This window comes from Oncorhynchus nerka, linkage group LG21 (genome assembly GCF_034236695.1).
Source record: "Oncorhynchus nerka isolate Pitt River linkage group LG21, Oner_Uvic_2.0, whole genome shotgun sequence".
NCBI lineage: Eukaryota > Metazoa > Chordata > Actinopteri > Salmoniformes > Salmonidae > Oncorhynchus > Oncorhynchus nerka.
The window spans coordinates 9,626,097-9,637,645 of NC_088416.1; positions in this window are offsets into that span (position 1 = coordinate 9,626,097).

Genomic DNA, 11,549 nt, shown 5'->3' on the forward strand with positions numbered 1-11,549 from the left:
GTAACCAGAGTCAATTAAGCACAGCTGACGGTACTAATGAGATACTCTCCTTCCCCTATAAAAGAGAGAATGGAACCAGAAGAGAGGGGGGGAAACTATCTCTGGAAGATGGCCACCGAGAGAGAGAAGCTGTGCTGAAAGAACCACTAAGACGGTGACAAAACCGTGATTTATGTTTGTTGTAGTTTAAAGATTATCCTATTGTGTTCTTGTTTCATCTGGAGAAGAAGATGTGTGTTTTTCCTTGGAAGATTTTTCATTGATTATGTTTGAATGTTTTTGTTGACAAAATACTCTCAATAGAGAACCGTGTTCAATCAGAAAAACCTTTTTCCTGACTCGTTTATTCCACCTTCCCGCTTTAGAGTGACGCCTAATTACTTGGTACGCTCACAATATAGTATTATTTCTTCACATTTTAAGCGCAGCAATGAACACCTGGCAGTAGGCATACGGACAAACGTTCCCAAATGCAATTTGCGTGAAAACGCGTTCTAAATTCGCACCGCACATGTAAGCGGTTTCATGGACAGAGACGAAATATATGTTCGAAATGTATGAAGAAAAGGGTTCTAAAGATGCAACAACTATCCTGGGTTGCTAATATGACTAGGAGAATGCCTTTTGCCACTAGACAATTAAATAAAGATGATTTGAAAAGCCAATAGAACAGGAGAGCGCATATGAAGAAGTCTTAAATTAAGTCTAACCATGTTTCTATGGTGGGATTTTGGCTATAGGCTACTTTGAAGCAAGTTAAGACATGTCTCATAATATGAAGTAAAACGTCCAGGTTTCAAACAATTAAGGAACAGGACAAATATAGCGATGCTAATGATAGGCCTAACCGTCTTCTGGTAAAGAGATCTTCTGTTGAATCTGACAATTAATCTTGATGATTGTACAGTCGTGTCAAATAACACTGTGAAGGACCTCGACGTTACTCTGGACCCTGATCTCTCTTTTGACGAACATATCAAGACTGTTTCAAGGACAGCTTTTTTCCCCAGCTACGTAACATTGCAAAAATCATAAACTTTCTGTCCATAAATTATGCATTATGCAAGACCATGGTGCTTGCCTACGGAGCTGTGAGGGGAACGGCACCTCAGTACCTCCAGGCTCTGATCAGGCCCTACACCCAAACAAGGGCACTGCGTTCATCCACCTCTGGCCTGCTCGCCTCCCTACCACTGAGGAAGTACAGTTCCCGCGCAGCCCAGTCAAAACTGTTTGCTCCTCTGGCCCCCAATGGTGGAACAAACTCCCTCACGACGCCAGGACAGCGGAGTCAATCACCACCTTCCGGAGACACCTGAAACCCCACCTCTTTCAGGAATACCTAGGATAGGATAAAGTAATCCTTCTCACCCCCCCACCCCCTTAAAAGATTTAGATGCACTATTGTAAAGTGGCTGTTCCACTGGATGTCTTAAGGTGAACGCACCAATTTGTAAGTCGCTCTGGATAAGAGCGTCTGCTAAATGACTTAAATGTAAATGTAAATGTAAATGCAGAAAAATGATCACAACAGACAAAGATATATAGTTAAGCAAACTTTACTAGGCATGTTGTCAACCAGCACATTAACAAAGTAAGTAACAACTAGTTTCCGTTTCCTGTGCAACATCAATATGAGTAACATCAATATTGCAACATGTTCTCTTTTTTTCTACAACAAAGGCAGACTCCACCTAACTTTGGCTTGTAGTCCATGTCTGCAATAAACTGGAATGTGAACTGAATGTATTATTTTTTTACCTTCACACAAATTCATTCAGGTGTATAAGTCTTCTGATGGCGCTACCATGTGTGGGGAGTGTTGATTACATCAGGAGTTGCTTGACCTGAGATGTTTGGATCTTCTTGTTGAGGTGCAGCGTCCGCCTCTAGGTTGTGTTCAGCACCCTGCTGGGCGTCAGCTGGTGCTCTGTTTACCGGCTCTGTGCCAGGCTCCTCAACAGTGGGGAAATCCTCCCCTATTTCTCTGCTCTTCCTCAGGTGTCGCCTGTTCCTCCTGAAGTCTTGTCCCTGTTCTGTCTTCACCTCGTAGGACCTTTGCTCCACAGGTCTGACTACTGTGGTCCTCTGCAACCACTGTGTCTGTCCAGTGAGTGGCTGAACTCTCACCCTGTCATCTCGTTGCAGCTCTGTGAGATCCTTAGCAGAAGTGTCATAGTACTTTGGCTGTTTCTGCAGGGCCAGGTATGGGACAGCACCTGCTCTCTTTGCTTTTTTGCCATCCGTCTTTTGGCTGTTTTCACTGCCGAGTCCACTTTCCCCATTACTTTGCGGGTATCCTGGGGACGATGTTTTGTGTGTAAAGTCCCAAGCCTTGCTGAAACTTCGGAACTCGTCTGAAGAGTACTGGGGACCATTGTCTGAGTAAAGGATGTTGGGTATCCCATAGCGTGCAAAGTGTGCCTTCAGTTTTCGAATGACCGTGTGTTCTCCAAATGGTCCACTTCCCAGAAGTTGGAGAGATAATCAACTGTGACCATGTACTCTCTGTCGTTGAACTAGAACAGGTCAGTCCCTATTTTTTCCCAGGGACGCTTTGGTGCTTCGTGTGGCATCAATGGTTTTTTCTGCTGCTTCATACCCCATGCAGTGCAGGTGCTACATTGTGCCATGTTTGTTCTCAGCTGTGCATTCATGCCTGGCCTCGTAGACACACTCGCAAGCTCTTCCCTCTGTTCCTATGTGTGAGGAATGGATTCTCTGCATTATCTCTGACCTGAGGGCAGTAGGCACAACGACTGAAGATAACTCCATTTTGCACACTCGGCTCATATCGGTTGTGAAAATACATGGCTACTTCCAAGGGTACATGTCCTTTCACTTCAGGCCACCCTTGCAGGATCACATGTTTCAGTGTCTGGAGCTCCCGGTCCAGCTCAGTGGCTCTCTGGATGTGCTTTCGTTTCTCGCTTGACACAGGGAGGTAGTGTATCATATTGGTTGATTCCACTTGGACCTCCACAGGGCCTCTGTTGTCTTGTTCTGTGAGGTACTCCCTGCTCAGGGTGTCGGCCAGCAACACATGTTTTCCCGGAACGTATCGGAGACTGACCTCGTAGTTTTGGAGTCTCATGAGCATGCGTTGTAGTCTTTTTGGTGCGCTGAGGAGAGGCTTTGTCATGATGCTCTCTAGAGGTCTTGTGATCTGACTGCACGTCGACAGTTTGTCCATATGTGAATTGGTGGAACCTCTCCATGCCAAACACCACTGCAAGCAGCTCCTTCTCTATCTGTGCATACCCTTTTTCAGTCTCTGTCAGGGCTCTGCTGGCGTATGCTATTGGTTGTCCTCCCTGCATTAAGGCTGCTCCTAACCCACTCTCTGAAGCATCACACTGTAGTACAAGCTGCTCTGTTGGGTTGTAGTATTTCAGCACAAGGGCCTGTGCAATGGTATCCCTGATTTCATTGAAAGCCTGCTCATGTCTCTCTGACCACTCCCACAGTGAGTCCTTGTGTATTAGATGTCACAGTGGTTCGCAGAGCTCCGTGGCGTGCCTACAGAACTTGGCTAGGTAGTTTACCATGGCCAGGAAGCACTGCACCCCCTGCACATCTGTAGGCCTTAGGCATCTGTTAGAGATGGCTGTCACTTTTCCTGGGTCCACTATCAATGTTAGCAGGTGGCCAGTGTAGGGCACTTCTTTCAGCCTGAGCTGCAGCTTCTCCGGATTCAGCTTGATATTGAGCTTCCTGCCTCTGTCCAGGAGCATTTTCAGGTTTTTGTCATGGTCCAGAGTTGCAGCTTCATCGTTGTCTCCTTCTCCCACAATCAGTTTTACAAGGGTCAGAGCAGCTCACAGATTACTGCACCTGTACATAGGCCATGTATAATTTAGCCCAAACAACGACCTGTTGCACCCTTGACAAACACTGTGATAATTAAAATAAAACTATGCAAATGTCAGCACATACAGCAAAGAAGAGGAACAAATCACTGTTGCACGAACTTAAAGCCAAGGGCAATGTTATTGTTTTCACACAGAGAGCAATGTCAAGGAAGCAATCTCAATTACCTCCGTGTCCAGGTGCATAAAGTAATCCAACAATATGTGCGCCACCATCATGTCTTTCAAGTCTTCTCACTCTTTGATCGAGACAGGTCTCTGTCATCATGACATGCAGAATTTTGGGGTGGACACTCACCTTTTGTTCAACTTACCTTCCCCTTGTGCAAAGCTAGGGGTTGGAAGCTCATGTTGGTGGAATCAGATTCTGTACCACCTACAACAAAATACAGAACAATACACAATTTAACCACCCCATTAATATTATTGATCTCTATTAGACTGGCTAGCTAAGCATACCTAACATGGACATTTCAATATTGTCAGCTTGCTGTTAGCTAACTAGCGTCACTAAATTGGCAACAAGATTGCTAGACAGCTGAGACAGTCTGAGAACTAACCATAGACATGTTTTGAATAGTTCTCTAATTACTGCATCAAAGTGAAGATTGATAAGCTCAAGTTGCAGGTCAGTGGGAGCGTTATCCACTTTGAAGTTCAAAGGAGAGGAAACCAATAGCATGTAATTTTCCAACAATTAGAAAACTCACCGTTCAAAGCACGCAGCAGTGATGTATACTTCTCCCGGTGGTCATCTGATAGGGAGCAGACTAGTAGTGGCTTCTACTTCACGGGTCAGGAGGAGTAATTTTCCTTTGAAGGCTTTGACAAGGCTGTACATGTGATGTGCAAACAGGCCCTTCCCTTGTAGTTTGGAATTCAGTTCATTCATGAGGGCCATGATGTCCACGGTGAATAAATAAATATTTCGATGTCCACTCTTGCTGGAACACCCTGCATTCATGGTCTACTTTCCTTTTCTTTGAAAAACTCATTTTTTAAAACAATTTCTAGCTTGCTACTATTTGTAATTGTGACGTGTGTGTGTCAGTCTGTCAATCACTGTCTCACCTTGTGCAGTTGTTATTTATACATGCCTTCAAAATAAATGTCCCACAAGCGGTGGGAGTGTAACGCCTCCTCTGACGAGGAGTATGACAGATCGGACCAATGTGCAGCGTGGTAAGTGTTCGTCATGTTTAGTGAAAAGACACTGAACACGAAAATACAAAATAACAAAGTGAAAGACAGAAACGACACAGAAAACAAATCACCCACAACTCAAGTGGGAAAAACAGGCTGTCTAAGTATGGTTCTCAATCAGAGACAACGAACGACACCTGCCTCTGATTGAGAACCATACCAGGCCAAACACATAAATACTACATAGAAAAAAGAACAGACCCCAACTCACGCCCTGACCAAACTAACACAAAGACATAATAAAGGAACGTGACAGTGAGTTAAATAATTATTATTTATTTTTTGCCCCTTTTTTCTCCCCAATTTCATGGTATCCAATTGTTTTAGTAGCTACTATCTTGTCTCATCGCTACAACTCCCGTACGGGCTCGGGAGAGACGAAGGTTGAAAGTCATGCGTCCTCCAATACACAACCAAACCAAGCCGCACTGCTTCTTAACACAGCGCACATCCAACCCGGAAGCCAGCCGCACCAATGTGTCAGAGGAAACACCTCCGACACCTACCGGCCAAACCCTCCCTAACCCGGATGATGGCTGGTTACGACAGACACTGGGCGCAAACCCAGAGTCTCTGGTGGCACAGCTGGGGCTGCAGTACAGCACCCTTAACCACTGTGCCACCCGTGAGGCCGGAGTTAAATAATTACACAAAGATGAGTATTCATTGGGCTTTTAATTTGAATAACAAATACGCATTTCAAAACTGTACTATCGCAAATTCTTTCTGTAATCTGAGCATGATTCCGCGGCCTGGCCTTTGCTTAGGCCTGAGTTTGAAACAATTCCCTATAGCGGACTTACACAATACGGACTTGCACAACTTGTTACAAAAGACATGGAGAGGGTGAGAGAGACAGAGACAAAATACTTTGGTACATTTAGAAACTACTCTTACAGTAATCATATACTTCGCACACAAACCGCCACCCGTTTGGAGTAAGAAATCATGAATGTATTTACGTGTAAATGTCAGTGTTCTTTGTGCATTTCTGTCAGAACCAGTCCTTCTTGGAAAGGGTGTTTAGCCTTTTTGCGGCACGCTTGTAAGGCTCCGATTGTCCTAAAGGGGTCCCCACCCGTCTCCTACTGTTGCTCTCCTGGGCCGTCGCCCGGCGACTGGTCGTGTAGTCCTTCACAGAACTACAGAGCTCACTACTTCCACTCGCTCTGGAAGATGATTCTTTGAAGATATGCTAGCCAGCCATGTCGATGGTTCTCAGTGGGGTGATGAGAGTAGCGTACTACGGTGATTTGAGAAGAGTAGTAGAAGGGTCCCACTTAAATTCGCTTTTGTAGATACTTTACTTAGGACAGCTAATCAGCCATACCAGTGATTGTCCGGGAGGTGACTATCGTCTTTACCTCGTGTTGAGATTTCAGAGATCAAACCACTTTTGGACGTGAGCTGCAGCTCGATGCCTTTCTGGTCTGATATGTTAATTCTTAACCCATCATATTATGCAGTTTGTTCAAAAGGGGCGGTTCCACCAGGCTGACACGCTCTCTGACCTCACTCAGGGGGCGGTGACTACTTTCTTGTACAAAGTTATAGCAACAATTTCCTCCTATAGTTTCTAAGATCACATCCCTCTCTTAACAAAAACACTTTCATAATTTTCCATACAACGATTCGAATGGACACTTCACACATAGTGTGTATACTTTTCAAGTCACTGTATTTCCTTCATAAAAAATGACATGACATCACAAAATAACAACCAAACAACATTAGTGGTCTTTGGGTCGCCTCTAACCATTCCCCGCGTTCTATGTTAGAAATAGCATGGGCAACGTACACAATGGGCGTTAATACGATTCTAATGGAGTTCTCTCATCTCCTCAAACGTATCTCTGGCTCTGCTCAACGGACTAAAAGAAATGAGTGCTTCTAGGTATTTTTGGTGACTCCAAACTCCGACAATATTCAAGGAACATTATACATTTGTTTTAAATAATCTGTCATCTTATATTTGACGAGGTTTAAGCACTAAACACAATGTTATGATCTTAGTCAGATAAGACTGCATTGTGCAGCAGAGCACAAGCAAATGGCTCAGCTTCAGTGGCGATTTTAGCATGTAAATCTTGGTGGGGTAAACCCAACAACACATTCATTCATTGCACTATAATGGTGACAAACTGTTAGGGCATACATAAAGCTGTCCCAACAACTTACCACTGCTACACCTGGCAATCAAAGGAGCCTTGTCTGGCAGCCAAACAGTTCCTTCGGCCTCATTTACTGCCGTTTAAAAAAACATAGCTGATATGGTTGACTTGCTTAAACAAATGTGGTTTCTACTGACAATCGAGATGTACAAACTATGGCATAAGGCAGTGGTCGCTAACCGGTCGATCCAGATCTACTGGTTGATATTCAGGGCATTCCTAGTCGATCACCAAATATTTCTGTAGAAAAGCCAACTTATTAACAATAAAGGCTTGCGCTCCTTTTTTAAAATTGTGTTGAGCTGTTGCCGGTAGGTGCACTTGATTCAAAAGTCCTGCGCACCGGATAAGCAAAGTGTTAACATGAGACAAACAGCAGCTCTTTGCTGTATTCGTTGACAGTCTCTCTGTGGTCATGGTTTAAAAAGTTATTAAATCTTACGTCGGCTAGCAGCCTATTAAACTTGGCTGTGGCCAGGGTCATGGAAGCTCTGTAGCCACGGTGATTTGAGCTATCCGATTGGGCAATGCAGTAGGTAACTAAATCGGAAAATATGTGACTAAATATCGTGCACCTACTGCATTGCCCAATCAGATATGTCAATGCACCTGTTGATGCTCTGACCCTAGAGGAATGGGAGGTGGTGGAGGAGGTGTGCAGAGTCCTGGAACCCTTTGAACAGGTCACTGTGGAGATCAGTGGAGAGAGGTACAGTAAGCAGTTATTACTACATCATTATCTGGAACCCTTTGAGCAGGTCACTGTGGAGATCAGTGGAGAGGTACAGTAAGAAGTTATTACTACATCATTATCTGGAACCCTTTGAGCAGGTCACTGTGGAGATCAGTGGAGAGGTACAGTAAGCAGTTATTACTACAGCATTATCTGGAACCCTTTGAGCAGGTCACTGTGGAGATCAGTGGAGAGGTACAGTAAGAAGTTATTACTACATCATTATCTGGAACCCTTTGAGCAGGTCACTGTGGAGATCAGTGGAGAGGTACAGTAAGAAGTTATTACTACATCATTATCTGGAACCCTTTGAGCAGGTCACTGTGGAGATCAGTGGAGAGAGGTACAGTAAGCAGTTATTACTACATCATTATCTGGAACCCTTTGAGCAGGTCACTGTGGAGATCAGTGGAGAGGTACAGTAAGCAGTTATTACTACATCATTATCTGGAACCCTTTGAGCAGGTCACTGTGGAGATCAGTGGAGAGGTACAGTAAGCAGTTATTACTACAGCATTATCTGGAACCCTTTGAGCAGGTCACTGTGGAGATCAGTGGAGAGGTACAGTAAGCAGTTATTACTACATCATTATCTGGAACCCTTTGAGCAGGTCACTGTGGAGATCAGTGGAGAGAGGTACAGTAAGCAGTTATTACTACATCATTATCTGGAACCCTTTGAGCAGGTCACTGTGGAGATCAGTGGAGAGGTACAGTAAGCAGTTATTACTACATCATTATCTGGAACCCTTTGAGCAGGTCACTGTGGAGATCAGTGGAGAGGTACAGTAAGCAGTTATTACTACATCATTATCTGGAACCCTTTGAGCAGGTCACTGTGGAGATCAGTGGAGAGGTACAGTAAGCAGTTATTACTACATCATTATTTAATCCAGTATTATATATGTATATGAGCAGTGGATGAGAATGTAGTATCAGTAGACAAAACATGAACTTGAACTAATAAGTTACTGTTCAAAAATGATATGCAATGGTCTGCAGCGAATCACCAGAGAGAAGCAAAGGTAACCACAGGACATGTGACAGAGTTGATGGACACCCTATTTTCATCAATGGACTGAAAGTTCCACAGAATGGAATATAATCACGTGCCATCAGAAACCGCTGCACTTGACCCCAGGTTTAAGAGGTTATCCTTCAGTGATGCCAGAGCGATTGATGAGGCTCTTCAAAGAATAACCTCAGCAGCAGGGAGGGACAGCCCCAGCAGTCAGCTGTCTCAGGCACCAGGGCAACAGGAAGAAGAGGAATCCGACAGAGCAGAAGCACCAGCAGTAGTGCCACAAACATCTGCTCTTTGGATGCTGTTTGACGAGAGAGCAACTGGGGATGCAGCACGAAGGAATCCCTCAGCAGATGCCGTAATGGAGGTCCGATCATATTTGGAGGAGCCCCTCCTCCTCCGATCTGCAGATCCTCTGAGCTGGTGGAAGAACAAGGCCTCTGTCTACCCACGGCTTGCTAAAGTCATGACAGGGAGACTCTGCATAGTGGCCACATCCGTTCCCCCTGAGAGGGTCTTCTCAAAAATGGGACAAATAATTACAGAGAGAAGAAACCGCATCAGCCCCTCGAAAGTGAGGCAGCTTGCATTTCTGAATGCAAATCTCTCATTAAAGCAAAATATGTTCAGCATTGCTGTGTGCTGCTGGTTATAACATGGCAATAAGAGATAAAAGAGGGACCAGTTTAATGTTTTAAGTGGGATGCTGCCGTTTTACACATTGTTATTTATTTTTCTTTGATGTGGTGCAATATTCTATTGTGTTGTTCAGATTGTATTAGTTTTGAATTGTTACATTTATATGCACTTTGTTTATATACATTAAAAAATGTATACTTTAAATGCACATCTGTAATAGCAACCTTTTTTACATTTATTTCAATTTGTGGGATCCTGCAGTTTTCCAAATTGTTATTTATTTTTCTTTGATATGGTGCAATATTCTATTATGCTGTCAAACTATCGCAAACTGTTTGACTTGAAAAAATACAAAACATATTTTTTTAAATAGCCGTTTGGGAGCCAAAAGAGCCGACTCTTCTTGTTGACCTAAGCCGAACGAGCTGGCTCACTGAAAAGAGCCGGAATGCCCATCACTACTCATAAGTGCTAAACCAACTGATCTATTTTGTTATCAAAGCTCGAGTTTTGAAATATGATATGGTCTGATTAACAATATTGGAAGGCCAATCGTACAGCCAATATGCTGTGATAATGTATTAGGCATACAGCCCAAACCTCATTCCTACAAAACTGTATGTGTGAGGTTTAATGTAAAAAAAGAAATATATCTGAGGAGTGGATCTCAGCTTGCTTTTTGACTGCGAAAGTGATCTTGACTCAGAAAAGGTTGGTGACCACTGGCATAAGGGGACGACAAGTTGATAAGAGCCAATCCGTAATTTCGATTAAGACATTAATGAGCGAGCTAGGACAGACGTAGTCGATATAACTAATGTACAGCAACAGAATTCAGAACATGGGCCATTCTTACAGTATACTAAGTCAGAACTGTAGGATAAATGAAGGGGGCATATAAGCAGACAATAGAAGTTCTTATAATATTTAATGATTACATTTCTCTAAAACAGGTTATAGGCTACATGTGCACCACCAAGTCAGAACAGTAGGTGAAATTAAGAGGTGATAATAGACCAAATTATTAGGGTGAGGCACATGGGCTACTAACAGCTTACTACACAACATAGACTTAGTATTACTTTCTTAGCTACAGTATACATATCTCCCTGGTATATTACATAATTTATGAAGCAGCATACAATACATTTTTGGACTCACCTTGTTGTACTGTGATCACTTGAACAGGAAGGTGGCACGATGGTCGAACACCTGAATTGCTTGCTGTTTGGGGTTTTAGGCTGGGTTTCTGTACAGCACTTTGAGATATCAGCTGATGTACGAAGGGCTATATAAATACATTTGATTTGGGTCCTTCGTGGGCAAATTTTGACCACCACAGAAAGCATTGAGCTAGGCTGAAACATCTGCATTTTGGAGCAGCCTTACTCAAGAAAACAAAAGAGACCATGTTGATATGCGGCTTTATTAACTCAATGATATATATACAGGTATATATATATATTTTTTTACATTGTTTGCAAACTGATATGTGACAAAAAAATCTATATTATATATTTATTTATTTATGTGGGGCTCAAGCCCCACCTGCCCTGAATGACAGGTCGCCACTGGTCATTAGGCCTGTCGCCTGAATTGATGCGTCCATGCGCGCCTCGGTCTCAGCCACTCATCTCTGCCTTGTCCGAAAGCGTCTCGGCCACTCATCTCTGCCTTGACAAAAATGTAAGTGTTCTCCTCAAACCCCAAGGTGCTTATTATCACCCAGTTTCCAGTCAATTCGCTAATGTTTCATGCTGCTGACATGCAGTACTATTAAATAATGGAGTAATTGCCTGTAGTTTTTTGGGGCTTGTTGTATTAATACTTTCACCCCGAGTCTGTCATAAACCCTTAAAATAGAAGACTATCAAACCGCAACTGACTCAACATTCCACACAAAGCAATGT